The 16,531-nt window shown below is 41.2% G+C and overlaps 1 pseudogene; it reads right to left on the bottom strand.

Moving 5' to 3' along the window:
- Positions 1-1,704: 1,704 nt before the first annotated feature.
- LOC146688775 (uncharacterized) lies at positions 1,705-3,679 on the bottom strand (annotated as a pseudogene).
- Positions 3,680-16,531: the final 12,852 nt, after the last annotated feature.

The following is a 16,531-nucleotide window of genomic DNA, read 5'->3' as shown; positions in this document are numbered from 1 at the left end:
TAACTGTCTTCAGAACATTGCAGAGGCCTTATTGACATTATTTAGAATAGATAGAAGAATAGAATAGAATAATCCTTTAATTGTCCCACAAGGGGAAATTTGGTTGTAACAGCAGCCAAAAAGACACATATACAAACAAACAGTATACAGGACACAGAACAGAAACATACAGAATTTCTTACATATTTACATTAAGGACAATGGTTACTATATACAGAGAGTATTGTACAGTTGTTAAATTAAATAAAAATAACTACAGATAAGAGGCAGAGCAGGTTGTAGTGCGAATCGGTTAATTAACTTATTGCAGTTACAGCGCAGATGTGAACATCTATGTTTGTTGGGAGCAGTTCTGGTAGTACAGTCTGACAGCTGCAGGGAGGAAGGACCTGCGGAAACGCTCCTTCATGCATCGAGGATGCATCAGTCTGTCACTGAAGGAGCTCTGCAGTTCAGCAGCATTTACATGCATGGGGTGGGAGACTCTGTCCATCAGAGATGTTATTTTGGCCAGAGTCCTTTTGTCTCCCACCACCTGCACCGGGTCCAGGGTGCATCCCAGAACAGAGCTGGCCTTCCTGATGACTTTGTCCAACCTCTTCCTCTCAGCTGCCGTTAAACCGCTGCTCCAACATACAACACTGTAAAAAATGACAGATGCCACCACAGAGTCATAGAAGGTCTTTAAAAGCGCTCCCTGGACTCCAAATGACCTGAGCTGCCTCAGCAGGTAGAGTCTGCTCTGACCCTTCCTGTAAAGAGCATCGGTGTTGTGGCCAGTTTATTATTCAGGTGAACTCCCAGTTACCTATGAGAGTCCACTATCTCAATGTCCACTCCCTGGATGTTCACTGGTGTCAGTGTGGTGGGTCTGCGTCTCCGGAAGTCCACCACCAACTCCTTGGTTTTCCCGGCGTTGATCAGCAGGTGGTTCTGCTGACACCAGTCCACAAAGTCCAGAGTCCACTGTCTGTACTCTGAGTCGTCCTCACCTGTGATGAGGCCGACTATGGCAGAGTCGTCAGAGAACTTCTGTAGGTGGCAGCGTGGGGAGTGGATGGAGAAGTCTGCAGTGTAGAGGGTGAAGAGGAACGGTGCCAGCACAGTTCCCTGTGGGGCCCCCGTACTGCAGACCAGCGTGTCAGAGACACAGCCCTGTGACCTCACATACTCTGGACGTTCTGTGAGGTAGTCCAGCATCCACTGGGACATGTGGTGGTCCACTCCCGATAACTCCAGCTTGTCTCTCAGAAGTCGTGGCTGGATGGTGTTGAAAGCACTGGAGAAATCAAAGAACATGATCCTCACAGTGCTTCCAGGCTTCTCCAGGTGAGTCAGAGCTCGGTGCAGGAGGTAGATGATGGCGTCCTCCACCCCAATGCCAGGCTGGTAAGCAAACTGCAGTGGATCCAATAAAGACCTCACCAGGGGGCGCAGATGGTTTAGAACCAACCTCTCGAGGGTCTTCATCAGGTGCAATGTCAGGGCTACCGGCCTGTAGCTGCTGAGGTCCTTGGGATGGGAGGTCTTTGGTACCGATACCACACAGGAGGTCTTCCACAGCGGTGGTACTTTCCCCAGTGACGGGCTCAGGTTGATATCCTAGGATGCCACACAGTTCATCTGCGCAGCATCTCAGGAGCCTGGAGCTGACGCCATCTGGACCTGCAGCCTTCCACACCTTGATCTTGCGAAGCTTGTTCCTCACTTGAAGTGCTGAGATAGAAAGAGTGGATTTTGGGGGAGTGGTGTGTATGTTGGAGTACACAGAAGCCAGGGGTGGGTGTAATGACTGGGAGCTGGGAGGTGTGAAGCTGAGAGGTGTGAAGTCCTGAGATGAAGGACAGGCAGGCCCTGAAGATGAAGGAGATTGCAGCAGGGGGACGATGCTGTGGGAGGGGTGGGTGGTTGATCAAACCTATTAAAATATTTATTTAGGTCATTCACCCACCCCAAGTCTCCTGCAGCCTGGGGGGTTGGTTTTTGTCCTGAGATTGTCTTCAGGCTGTTCCAAACCCCTCTGATGTTGTCCTGTTGCAGCTGCTCTTCCATCTTCCTCCTGTAGTTTTCCTTTCCTTGCCTTATCTTCTATTTCAGCTTCTTCTGAACAACTCTCCGCTCCTGTTTGTCTCCAGATCTAAAGACTCTCTTCTTCTCCTTGAGGAGAGCCTTAATTTCAGGATTTATCCGTGGCTTGTTGTTAGAAAAACAACATACCTTTTTGATGGGTATGGTGTTGTCCACACAGAAGTTCATGTAATCCGTAATGCAGTCTGTGATGCTGTTGAGGTCATCCTCCAGGGGGCTGCAGAGGTTGTCCCACACAGTAGAACAGAAACAGTCCCTCAGGGCCTCTTCAGTCTCTGCCGACCATTTCCTTACTGTGCGTTTCACTACTGGTTCTCTGTGTACAAGAGGTTTATACACAGGCTGGAGATGAACCAGATTGTGACCTGAGCCCCCCAGGGGAGGAAGAGGTGATGAGCTGTATGCCTCCTTGGTGTTGGCATACAATAAGTCCAATGTTTTATTGTCTCTGGTGTGGCAGGTAACATACTGGGTGAAGGTGGGGAAAGTGGAGGACAGGGAGATGTGATTAAAGTCCCCAGAGATCAGGAAAAGGGCCTGAGGGTGCTGTGTTTGGAGTCTGCTGGTTACAGTGTGCAGGAACTCACATGCTGCTGCAGCGTATTTGTCTCTACATATCTGTGTGAGCAGATTTTCTCTCACATGAGTCCTCAGGTAGCCGTCTGAATGCTGGACACTCGCAGACCTGTGTCTCTGAGTGGGAGACCAGAGATCACATTAACATGTGTCTCTGTATTAACAAACATGCCATATTGGCTTAGTTTATTTTTCTTATCATTGTTGTGAGGAGACCATAAATAGCATTTGTATTTTCTGTTGTACAGTTCATTTGCTGTTATGGATTAAAAAGTGTCTTTTTTTGTTTCCAAATAGCTGATAACTATTCGCTGATAGCTGCCAACATCTGCAAACAAATATAATTCTATAAAGTGGTTCTATATATTGTGTAACTGTTAATATAGAGCGTTATTAAATTTATTGCTAATGCAATCATATGGCACACTGACTTCTGAGGAAATTTTAAATGACACTCGCCATCAGAAAGGTTGCCGACCCCTGGTCTATAAGAACATGGCAAAATAACTGATTTTGCCAAATTAAGTTGTAAATTATTTCTACAGATTTAATATTATGTGATAAATGACCCGCATAATGACAGATTAGTTTATGTGTATTTTTAGAGTCTGCAAAATAACAGATCAATTTCCTAATCTGTGTATTATTTGCAGCAAAACAGGGCCAAACATGAAAAGAGTTGCATTTTTGCTATCACTAGCCAAACACAGATCCAGTGACAATGTAATGTAATGCACGGTTTGCACAGTTTCCTTCTTAAGTGTTTGTGTGGACAGCTAAAAAAAAATATTTTCCTTCATCGCCCTTAGAGCAAACTGAAAATGAAAAGGATCTGTGAACATGTGGTGCTTAAACTGAAACCCTGCTCCAGAGTTACTGGTGACACTAACGTGAAACTAGACTGTAATTTTATTGATTTTGGCAGTAAAACACACGGCTCACAATCTTACCTTTGGTACACATGACCAGACGTACTCACTGCAAAGACACTCCCATCTGTTACAACTTCAACCATTTTTGCACGGATCCCAGACACATGAGTCCAGCTACTGGCGTAACAGCTGGTTGGCGAGAGACTCTGGCATTAAAACGGTGAAATGTCACAATTCGTGAAAAAGATACACAATCATGAATTCAGTCACAGAGACTGCAAAATATCATTAAAGTTCAATAAAAACAAAATTAAAAACGGGAAACATTTAGTTTACAGGGGGAAAAAAATGCTGATATGCTTTTGCACTTTTTAAATGATCAAGCTGGTCAGATTTGCCTGTAAAATAAGTACAAAGAAGCATCAAATGTTTGTGTTCGCATATGAAATAAATAATTAAATGTCTTAAAACTGCAACTGAAAAAATTCCACCACACTAAACATTCTAAAAAAAATCTCTGCATCTTTGCTGAACTACTGTACCAGGATGCATATGCCTATGTGCATGTCAAAGTATGTGAACCATGAGACCGAACTGGTTTTTCCGGCAGTTCTGAATAGCTAGAAGAGGAGGAAGTTGTTTTTTGTTCCCAGCAGATATAGAAGCTCTGTATTTTTTCCAAGCAGTGAGAGAATATTTAGTAACAGGGAAGTCTGTGATTGTATTTATAAGAAACAGTAATACATGCTTGTAACACACTCGAGTAGTTAGGTATCATACCTCACAGGCTCAAATGTCTGTTGTTCAACATTAATTAATTAAAACTATACTTTTTTAAGATAAATTCATTTTATGAAATTTTTTCTTTAAAATATAACTAAAATGTACCAGATTGGTTCACATATACGACCTATAGCACACATACTGACATACTGTACAACTACATGACAATATAAACCCAGAGGAAATTCAGAGTTTTCATAACTCTTGATTTTGTTGAATTTGAAAAAGAAAAATAGGGAGAAATTGCCATACAAACGTTCTGGATTCTAGAGATGCTTTCAAATCGCATATTTTATTTAAAGGACTGTAATAAAGAAATGCAGATGCAGTGTTAAGTAATGGCTTTTTTACAGTGAAATTCATCTGTGAAATAGTTCAAACAGAATGGCACTAGATGTGAAGTCCCTGCAAGGGCTGTGTTCACTTTTGGTCAACATTCACAGGGCAACAACCCTGTGAACAGTGAAACTAACAAGCTGCTGCTTCTTTCTTTTTTTTGTGGAATTTGTGAAAACGTGCATGTGATCTTCCCCAGTATTTAAACTCCAATATCCATATCCCTCATCACAGCATCACAATGAAATCCAACAACCAAACGAGGATAAAGAAACGAGCAGAAGAGAATCCAGGCAGTGTGATCATTTATTTTACCAAGACACCTCCGCTCCCATCAAAGTCACCCTGACAAGTTTTGTTTTGTTTTTTTAAATGAACTGAACTGTGGTGCCGCCAGCATGCCAGCATGCTCCCTGTAGGACTAGAACTTGTCCTACAAGTCTGACGACTTTCCCTAAATGTAGCTCGAGCTGAAGGGTTTGTATTTTCATACACGGAGGAGGGGGATCCAGCAGCACTGCAGGATCATAAGTACAAGTAGAACTTCAGGGGAGCAATAAAAAAAAAAAAAGTATTTGGGGGGTTTTGTAGACATTTGAAATATAGTTTGTGTAGTAATATTCCCCTTCACAAAGAGATTTTGAAGAAAATATGTGCTTCATCTGCTTCCTTCAATTCAATTTATTTATATAGCACCAAATCACAACAAAGGTCACCTCAAGGCGCTCCTTCCTTCCTGTGTGTGAGAGAGAAAACTGAACTAAAAAGTCTGATTAGTCTTAATATCTTTCTTTCACGGTCATTGAGCACAGAACTGCTTTTTCTCAGGAAAGACTAGCTTCAGCTTCCTCACAATTTAAATGTTTTTGATACCTGCAGATCACTGTGACACTTTGTGGAGTTTTCACCCTTTGTCTTGTGTAGTATCTACTTTAGTGCTGCCTGATCTAAGGTTTGTAAGCACATATTATCTTATTTGCTGCTTTAGATCATCATCATACTGCATTGGCCAGTTACACTCAAGCTCTAACACCTGACTTTCTACTCAGGGCAGCCTCACAGCTGCCACCTCTCTGCCCTCTTTGATGAGGCTCATCAAGAGATGTTTTAGCAAAGCTTTTAGATTTCCCCTTAGGGGCTCGTGCAGGGCATCTACCCAATCCAAAAGGTCAGTGGTTTGCACGCTTTGAAGTATCCTCAGGAAAAATACTGAACTTCTCCTCCTGCTGTTTAGATGTCCTGCCAACAAGTTTTTTCAAAAAGGTCTCAAAGACTTTAGAGTCAGACCTGTTACAGATCGTCAACTTTTCTTTATCAGGCGTGTTTCCAGAACCACTAAAAACTGCTGTAATCAAACCTATACTGAAAAAGGACAATCTTGACAAGACACAAATGAACAACTACAGGCCGATCTCAAATCTCCCATTTTTAAGTAAGATCATTGAAAAAGCAGTTTGTCAACAGCTCAATTACTTCTTAAAACAGAATAATTGCTACGATGCCTTCCAGTCAGGTTTTAGACAGAACCACAGCACTGAAACCGCTCTGACCAAAGTGTTTAATGACATATGTCCGAATACAGACAGTGGAAAAATGTCAGTCTTAGTTTTACTGGATCTCAGTGCAGCATTTGATACAGTTGACCACAACATATTACTCAAACGACTGGAGAACTGGGCAGGTCTTTCAGGAACTGTACTAAACTGGTTCAAAACATACTTAGAAAACAGGAAATACTTTGTATCAATAGGTAACTTCACATCTGAGCAGACAAGTATCACATGTGGAGTTCCCCAAGGTTCCATCTTGGGACCCCCTCTGTTTAACATCTACATGCTCCCACTGGCACAGATTATAAACAACAACAAAATAAACTATCACAGCTATGCAGATGACACACAAATATATATCACAATGTCACCAGGAGACCGAGGCCCTGTACAGGCTCTTGGTAAATGCATTGAGGAAATTAATGACTGGTTGTGCCACAATTTTCTCCAGCTAAACAAAAACAAAACTGAAGTAATAGTCTTTGGCGCCAAAGAAAAACGATTACAGGTCACCAGAGAACTTCAATCTATACACCTAAAAACCACAAACCAGGCGAGAAATTTGGGTGTAGTGATGGATGCAGACCTAAACTTAGAAAAACACATTAAGACAATAACAAAGTCAGCTTACTATCACCTCAAGAATATTTCAAGGATAAAAGATCTGATGTCTCAACAGGACCTGGAAAAACTAGTCCATGCATTCATCTTTAGTAGGCTTGATTACTGTAACAGCATCTTTACAGGTCTACCTAAAAAAATCAGTCAGACAACTACAGCTCATTCAGAACTCTGCTGCTCGAGTCCTCACTAAGACCAAAAAAGTGGACCACATCAGTCCAGCTCTGAGGTCTTTACACTGGCTGCCTGTCCGTCAGAGGATAGACTTTAAAGTTCTGATGCTGGTCTATAAAGCTCTGAATGGTTTAGGACCAAAATACATCAATGACCTCCTGACCCAGTATGAACCTTCCAGATCCCTCAGGTCATCTGGATCCGGTCTTTTATCAGTTCCCAGAGTCAGAACCAGACACGGAGAAGCTGCATTCAGCTTTTATGCTCCTTATATCTGGAACAAACTCCCAGAAAGCCTCAGATCAGCTGAAACACTCAGTTTATTTAAATCCAGGTTGAAGACTCACCTGTTCTCAGCTGCATTTGAATAAAGCACCAAATCCACACTTTTAAGCTTAAATTTCAAAACTTACATTTAACTACTGATTTTATCTACTGTTCTGATTTTATATACCGTTTTGTTTGTTTGTTAATTAGTTAGTTTATTTGCTTGTTTTAATCAATTTTAAATCATGCTTTTTATTTGTTCTTGTTTCTAATGTCTCTGTAAAGCACTTTGAATCACCTTGTTGTTGAATTGTGCTATACAAATAAACTTGCCTTGAACCCCGATTGCCCCTGTTGCATACATGTGAGCGCTGACGTGAATGTTAGACAGATTGGTTAGGTATAGAAAAAGGTGATTTTGTGTAAATGAGGCTTGTAGTAAAATAGAGCTTTGAGTGATCAGAGTGGAAAAGCATTAAGTACCAGTCCTCACTCTCTGAAGGACTGAGGTGAGGCCTGCAGTGTCTTGTTTTCTCCTTTTTCACCTGCTGATCAGACATGGGTGTGTGAGGTGCAGTTAATACCGGTGTCATTTATTAGGTTTTACCAAGTACATGGGCTAATATTTTAATCACACAGTTGGAATAAACTTTTTGCTTCAGTACAAAAACACTTGCTTGGTGAGATGATGCTTCATTCCATTGGAACATTCTTTTCTTTTTTTACTGGCAGTTGCGACTTGTGTTTATCTACACTGAAGGGAGTGGTGCCACAAAGAATGCCGTCCAGCCACACAGAGCAGTCTATGAGAAACCCTGAGAGGTAAAGCTAACTGACACGATCCAAAAGAGAATCGACCCAATTAGACCCCAAATCAGGTCTCATTTTCCTTTCAAAAAGGTCAAATAAATCAAGGTACAAATCTATTCTTTATCGGAAAGGAAATGAGACATTTACAATTTATAAATGCTTGTACATAAAATACAATGTACATTTGCACAGTTTATAAATCTAAAAAGCCATTTTCTTTTCTTTGTGCTTGCAAACAGTTTTAATTATGAAGCTGCAGATTTTTATAAATCTGTCACTTAACCAACAATATACCACGTTTAGCCTTTCATGTATTTCATAAAATAGAAAAATGGAAATATGTGGAAAATAGTGTGATGCCAAGTGTCAGTCACTTGAAAAAGGTAATTAGTTACTAATTATGGAATACTTCTCCAAGAAAATAATCCCATTATTTTCCTGATTACTTATTTTCAAATTACTTTATTACTTAGTTACTTTTAAAAAACATGATACACAACCTGAATACATAAAAAGCAACAGACCTTTTCTTTTCATCTTTTAACTTTATGCACAATGCATCAAGCAAAAATTTAATTGCACGCAACAGTCTTTGACTTGAAGTTCGTTTAACTCATTTTCTGCATATTCCAGCATATAAAATATGATAATCTTTTGTGTTTACACTCACTTTCAAATATATGCACGTAAAACACTCCCGTGGCTGTCTGCTCGGTGCTTGCTCAGATTCAGAGTTTAACAGAAAGAAGTTTTCTTCCCACGCAGAGTGTACCAGTGGATGCTAATGTTTTTGTCACTTTTTACAGAATCAAACTCAAAGTAAAATAAGTACTTCTACGCTGCATGGTTGTACTCTTTCCTGCACTCCATATTAGCCATTGTTGATCAACACACGTCTGTTGTTGCCACGGATGTTGCACGCTCGCACGTCACTGTCATGAGACAGTCTCACAAACAAAATCACGCTTTAGTAACTCAGTGCTACGGGAAAGTAACAGTAGTCTAATTACTTTTGGAAAAGTAATCCCTTACTTTACCCACTTGAAAAAAGTAATCGGATTACCTGTTACTTTCCATCTCTGTATATAACGCTTAAAACATGCATTGCCCAGTTGCACCATTGCCTGATGTTCTCTACTGTAAGAACTCTCAGAACAAAAGAATCTTTTTCTTAAATGCAAAATCTCTGTGACACTTTGTAAACAGTCAAGCATCCCTGCAACATGACACTGCCACCTTCCTCTTCACTCATACCAAAAGCTTTGTGGGTGGATTATCATCTGATGCGTTTTGATAAATCTAATATGTTAGTTCATGTTAGGTTCAGTTTTATGATCTGATTCACATTTGTACAAGTTATAGATCATAAGCGCAGTGTTGAAAAAAGGCACTGAAGTAGTCAGACTCGAACGTCAAGGAAGCAGACTACGCAGACATTTCAGATTTCCAGAGGTGAGCAATTTATTTACAGTGAACTTAATTTAATGTTTAACTTAACAAAACTTCGCCCCAAATCAACTCAATTAACAAAAAACAGACCATGGATCTGGTAACACAGCTCAGCTCACTCCTCCTCCTTCTTCTTCTTCTTCTCCTACAATTTAACAACAGTTGGCAAACAACTTTGAGGTGTATTTACCACCACCTTCTAGAAAGGGGTGTGGGTCAGAACAGTTTTCTCTCCTGCATCTGGTAGAGACTGGCGTTAAATAGGGCCATCAATTCCCCTCCAATTGCCCAGCCAGTACCACTCACTCAACTGAGGGATCTAAAATTCTACACAGATTATCTAAAAACACAAAACCTCTACACACTTCTAATATGCACATTTACACAACTAAATGGCAGTATTAACAAAAGGAAAATCATTCAACAAATCCCTTTAAACCTTAACACAAACAAAAGGAAGCATCTCTATGGAAAAAGAAACCCCTCCACTTGGTTTGACCTGATGATGTCATGTGTGACATCATCAGGACTTTAAAATGAGGAAATGCCAGGTGGGCGTTTCCCCACACCTGATCCTCATGAAGACTGAAAAGACAAACAAAGTAAGTATGAACAAATGACTTAATCTGTAACATAATAAAATATAAAGAAACATGTAACTAAGTATTTAGCGTAGTGATGGGCAGATGAAGCCCCATGAAGCACTGGAGCTTTTCATCCAATTGGTTCACCCCAACGCGAAGCTTCATGAAGCTTCATTTGCTCTAGCAGGACACCTACTGGACGTAAAAATAATAGCTGGCATGAATTTGAAGAGTGTGGCATTTTGCACACAGCCTGTAAATGTCAACAACAAAAGGAGTGTGTAAAACATGTATATTGTAGTGATGGCAGTATACTGTGTATATTTATGCTGGCAGTATGGAAAATGATTATTTGCGGCAAAGTTCGAACCGCTTCATGAACCAGTCACGTGGTACAGCCGGGCAGCGAGGCTTCGGACGTCATCATTTTCAGCTCCTCCCATAAATGAAGCAAGCCTCGATACGCGCTTCGCGGAAACGCCCCCTCCATTACTCGACACACGCTCCGAAGCCTCGATACAGAACGTCCCATCACTAATTTAGCGTAATTTGCAGAATGTTTGATTTCAAATCACTTTTATTGTCACATCACATGTGCAGGTACATTGGTACAGCACATGTGAGTGAAATTCTTGTGTGCGAGCTTCACAAGCAACAGAGTTGTGCAAAATACAATAATGTAAACAAGCAAAATACAATAATGGCTACATCTGAAACTAATAAATATATGTACAATATATAATAGTATATGCATTTCTGGATGTGTGTGTGTGTGTGTGTGTGTGTGTGTGTGTGTGTGTGTGTGTGTGTGTACACACATATTTTACAAATTAAATAGAGTAAACAATAAATAAAATATATAAAAATATACAGAGTGAGACATGTGCAAAACAGTGGCATTACTGTACAGTATGGAGTGCATAATGTTAAAGTTCCAGTAGTGAAGCTGAGGTGTCTATGACGTGTTCAGCAGTCTGATGGCCTGGTGGAAGAAGCTGTCTCTCAGTCTGCTGGTACGGGACCGGATGCTGCAGAACCTCCTTCCTAATGGAAGTAGTCTGAACAGTTTATGGCTGGGGTGACTGGAGTCCTTGATGATCCTCCCCGCTTTCCTCAGGCAGCGCTTCCTGTAGATGTCTTGGAGGGAGGGAAGCTCACCTCCAATTATCCGTTCAGAGCACCGCACTACTCGCTGGAGAGCTTTGCAGTTGTAGGCGGTGCTGTTGCCATACCAGGTGGTGATGCATCCAGTGAGGATGCTCTCAATGGCACAGTGATAGAAGGTCCTGAGGATGCGGGGGCTCATGCCGAATCTTTTCAGTCTCCTGAGAAAGAAGAGGCGCTGCTGCACCTTCTTCACTGTTTTGTTTGTGTGTACTGACCACGTAAGATCCTCAGCCAGATGTACTCCAAGGAACCGGAAGCTGCTCACTCTCTCCACAGCAGCGCCGTTGATGGTGATGGGGGTGTGTACTTCTCTGCACCTCCGGAAGTCCACTATCAACTCCTTTGTCTTTGCGACGTTGAGGGTGAGATGGTTGTCTTGACACCAGTGGGTCAGGGCGCTGACCTCCTCCCTGTAAGCCGTCTCATCACCGTTGGTGATAAGACCCACCACTGTAGTGTCGTCCGCAAACTTCACAATGATGTTGGATTTGCCGGCAACAAAACGCTTACACAAACAAACCCGGGATAGTGAGTGAAGCAATGTTACTTGACAAATAGCAAATCATAGCAAATACAGTGTGTGAATGTGAGTGAATGAATAGTGGCATTGTAAAGTAGTGATGGGCAGATGAAGCTTCATGAAGCACTGAAGCTTTTCATCCAATTGGCTCACTCCAGCACAAAGCGTCTTGAAGCTTCATTCGCTCTAGCAGGACACCTGGACGTAAAAATATTAGTTGGCATGAATTTGAAGAGTGTGGCCTTTTGCACACAGCCTGTAAATGTCAACAACAAAAGGAGTGTGTAAAACATGTATATTGTAGTGATGGCAGTATACTGTGTATATTTATAGTGGCAGTATGGGAAATGATTATTTGGAAATGCTTAAAATGGAAATGATCATTTACTGTGAGGTGAGGTGTGGTTGGGGTGTGGACAGTGGTTGTGCTTTTTGTAACGTTGAGGTATGGACAGCTACACACTGAGGCCTCAGTCCTGCCTGTTCACATTTTATTCTGTAAAAACTAAATTTTCACTGCTTTTATGACCTTTTTACTGGGGAGAGCATAGCTAGGATTTAATGATTTAACAAATCTTTTAAATCCTTTGTCCTCCACAATGCTAAATGGCTGGGAGTCCTCAATCACCATGCTAACCAGGTCTTCATCTATTTGAGATTGTTCTCCTGAGGAAAGACAATAAAGACAAAGCACAAATATAAATATCACACACAGTGTAGCCCAGCATTAGCTGGCTCCATTCTCTCCTGACTTTCTCTCCTCACTCTCATAAATCTCCAAACTGTCTCCAAACTCTCACTAACCGCAACTCTCCATCAAACACGTACATCTTTGAATGAAGTCTGAGGGGTTTATATCTAGCTGTCATATCTCGCGGCAAAGTTCGAACCACTTCATGAACCACTTCATGAACCAGTCGGGTACAGCCGGGCAGCGAGGCTTCGGACGTCATCATTTTCAGCTGCTCCCATAAATGAAGCAAGCCTCGTTACGCCCCCTCAATTACTCGACACAAGCTTCGAAGCCTCGATACAGAACGTAATATCACTATTGTAATGGCCTGTATTTATATAGCGCTTTACTAGTCCCTAAGGACCCCAAAGCGCTTTACATATCCAGTCATCCACCCATTCACACACACATTCACACACTGGTGATGGCAGCTACATTGTAGCCACCGCCACCCTGGGGCGCACTGACAGAGGCGAGGCTGCCGGACACTGGCGCCACCGGGCCCTCTGATCACCACCAGTAGGCAACGGGTGAAGTGTCTTGCCCAAGGACACAACGACCGAGACTGTCCAAGCCGGGGCTCGAACCGGCAACCTTCCGATTATAGGCGAACTCCCAACTCTTGAGCCACGATCGCCCTATTGTAAAGCGCTTTGGGTGCCTTGAAAAGCGCTATATAAATCTAATCCATTATTATTATAGAAACAGAATAATGTGTACAGTGTGCAAAAAAAGGTAAACACATATGGGACAAATGGAGAGCATTGCAACTGCTCCACTTTGTCACAGGCACAGAAACTGCAACAACATCAGACGCTATTAGTTCCTCTTTCAAATGTGTCCACAGTGTTGACCTCTCAGGTTTATTTATTTTTTTTACCTCTTTACCACAGCATAAAGGCCATGCTTGTCATAGGTAGGTTTTGGGACATCAACAGCACCTTTTCATCTTGCAAACGTATTACAGAAATGTTAAAGCATGTAATATTTCATAAGATTATACTTGAATTGAATAATTTGCCTGGTGTGAATCGGCTACATTCCACAGGAACACTCATTAAAGTCTTTTATGACCTTTGGTTATGACTTGTGTTTCCGTGTATACAAGGAAGAGGTTTACGTGTGAATTACAAAGAGAAAGAATTCTGTTCAGACGGTGACATGAGAGACAAAAGCCAAGGAGCGGCACCAGGTTGAGAAAAAAAGAAAGGAGGAGCAGAGAACAATGAGAAGTAACAAATGAAAGAGAAAACAGAGGAATGAGGAGAGAGAGCGACTGAGATGGCGGACAGAGACTCCTGTTGTGTAGTCCCCTCTCTCTGTTACTGTAATGGCCAAACCCACGGCCACAGTCTAAAGTCGGTAACTCCTGTGTATTTTTCATTTGAACACAATAACACACTTGAGTTTGGTGGCCAGGGCTTAAAGCTGTTAAATACAAAGAGGGATAATTGAACGCACCACCACTTCCTGCTGAATGGGGAGAATGTCTATTTTCTTTAATTAAAAAAAGCTTTTGTAATTAAATTAAATATTGGAGTTTAGGGTTTAGTGGTTTTTGATTTTCTTCTTCGGTGTTTAGTTTATTTAAAAAACTAGACTGTACTGCATCATTGTGGTTTATGATTGTGTTTTGTAGTTAGCCCTCGTGTGTCGTAGTGGTCTGATCAGCCATTATAAAACCCTTTTGTGTAATTAGGTCAGTTATGTTTGTTGGGGCAGTCATTTGGTTTGCTAAGTTCACAGTTCTTTGCCTGAGTCCAGTTTTGTTTCTTTGACCTCTTTTATGAGCTCAACATTTATTACTTTTGTAAATATAATTTTTAGGTTAAATAGAGTAGAATAGAATAATAGAATTAAATAAATAGAAATGGAATAGAATTAAATAAATGGAAACCCTATTTTTCTCATTCCTGAGATGACTCCTGCTTTTTTCAACTCGGTCCATCACAGTTACCCAACCCTTCTCCCCTCACCTCCCACCCCCACTTCTCCTGCCAACATAAAAAGTGTGTGAATGAAGCACAGAAGGAGAAAGCAACTTGGACTCCAACCCTCATCTACCTTTCTTACCCACTCCTCCTTTAATCTGCACCGGCCCCTTAACTACCATCGCTAAGCTCTTATGCTCTTTTTATGCCAGCTGTTGCCATGGAAGTTGCCACACCAGATCTCTGGCTCCACCTATACTTGGCATCCTCTTCTGTCACACAAACCCATAGTTTCCATTGGCACCATGCTGACCAATGGCACTTTTGGGAATTAATCAAAAATAAGGCAGTACTTCCTATTTTAACAACTATTGACAAAAACCTCCATATGTTGTTAATGCTGCAAAATTCATATATTTTAGATAGTAAAAGAAGTTACTGTATATGTGAAAGAATTTGACTGAGCTGTCTAGATGAGTAGAGCAAGACTTAGGTGGCTCTTCAGAAGAACAAAATAACAAGAAATACCAACAATTGCCGTCTCCTTTTTCAGCTACAGAATGGTCCAGTTGCTCCACAGTTGCTTTAGAGCATAGATATCAAACTCTGGCCCACGGGCCAAATTTGGCCCGCAGCCTAATTACATTTGGCCCGCAAAGCCATACCAAATTACTATCAGAGCTGGCCTACTGGTATTATACAGCTAATATATATATATATTGTTTAGTATTAAGCTTTGCTTGTTCCATATTCAGTTTTTCAGCAAAACGTGTTTGAGTCCATAAGAAAAGATTCATTCTTATATCTGGAGGAATAAATATATTTCAATAAATATTAACGTTAGCCTGCGACTTTGTTCCAGTTTTGAATTTTGGCCCACTGTGTATTTGAGTTTGACACCCCTGCTTTAGAGTTTGAAAGTTTTTGAAAATAATGAGTGATTTTAATTTAAAAAAAAATATCAAAAGTGATGTTAAAAAATATTTTTATTTTAAACTCAGCATCTTTTGAATTAATTTTTGGTTTGGCCAAAACAAAACACATAAACGAAGTAGTCTTATTTCATTTAGACACAAACTTTCTCCAGGTTGTAACTGCTGGCAGTGGCAGTAAACCCCCAGGACCACCCCCAGATACCCACACACACACATATGCACATAAGCACCCAGTGCTTTAAAAGCCTGACAGCATATGCTAGGAGTACAAATTACTTTAAATTACTCAGATAATATAAATAATGTAAAACATAGGCAGTGAAGACAGATCACTTTTCAGCACCTGCTAACATTTGGAATTCAGTGGTGACCCTGCTGAGGCAATGTGTTGAGAAATCGAGCCCTCGTGCGACGATCTGTTTCACTGCAGAGTTGTGCTGAATCCACTGAGCTCAGCCCCCTGCAGACGTCCGACGTTCTCCATTACCCATACATCACACACACATATGAACCCTAACGAGCATCTGGCCAGTCGACACTACATCAAACTGCAGCAGATTGTTTTCCTCTAATGCTGCTTTTGTCCTGCTTGCCAGGTAGAATCGGATCACGTCCCTCTGCAGATGTGAGCATCAAATACTACCATTTACACTAAAGGCGCTCATGATAGAGAATACCTCTCTCAGATGTGGTTTATTTTCTATCCACGCCATTCATCTATTATTATTCATGTTGTGTAATGTATCATCTGTCTGTAAACCGGCCTCTGGCCTCCTCGTGTTTTAGTTTTTACAGACAGTTGAAATGGAACTAATGCAATAAAGACTGTAACATCTGTGGCCTCTGATGACTTTCCATTATTTTTGTATAACTGCATGTCTACTCTAAGATTTTGGGATGCAACAGTCATCCCAATGCCCCGACTGGTTAATTCAAATGTCCAGTGTGTCTGGAGATATCTGTTTAATTTTTCTTTCAGATGCATAAAATTTCCATAGAATTTGTTATGCGTAGTTATTTATGGGTCCTTGTTAAGACAATACAACAATGTCAATGTCAAGTCTTGGATTACTCCTTTATGCTGTGCCCGACTCTGCTCCGATCAGCTGGTTGTTGTATTTGTAGTCCAAACAGG

Source organism: Copadichromis virginalis, linkage group LG17 (genome assembly GCF_057382275.1).
Source record: "Copadichromis virginalis isolate Kocher_CV1m ecotype Utaka linkage group LG17, C_Virginalis_male_GT1.1, whole genome shotgun sequence".
NCBI classification, from domain to species: Eukaryota; Metazoa; Chordata; class Actinopteri; order Cichliformes; family Cichlidae; genus Copadichromis; species Copadichromis virginalis.
Note: the sequence above shows the minus strand (reverse complement) of the source record. Positions and strands in the feature narration are given on the sequence as shown.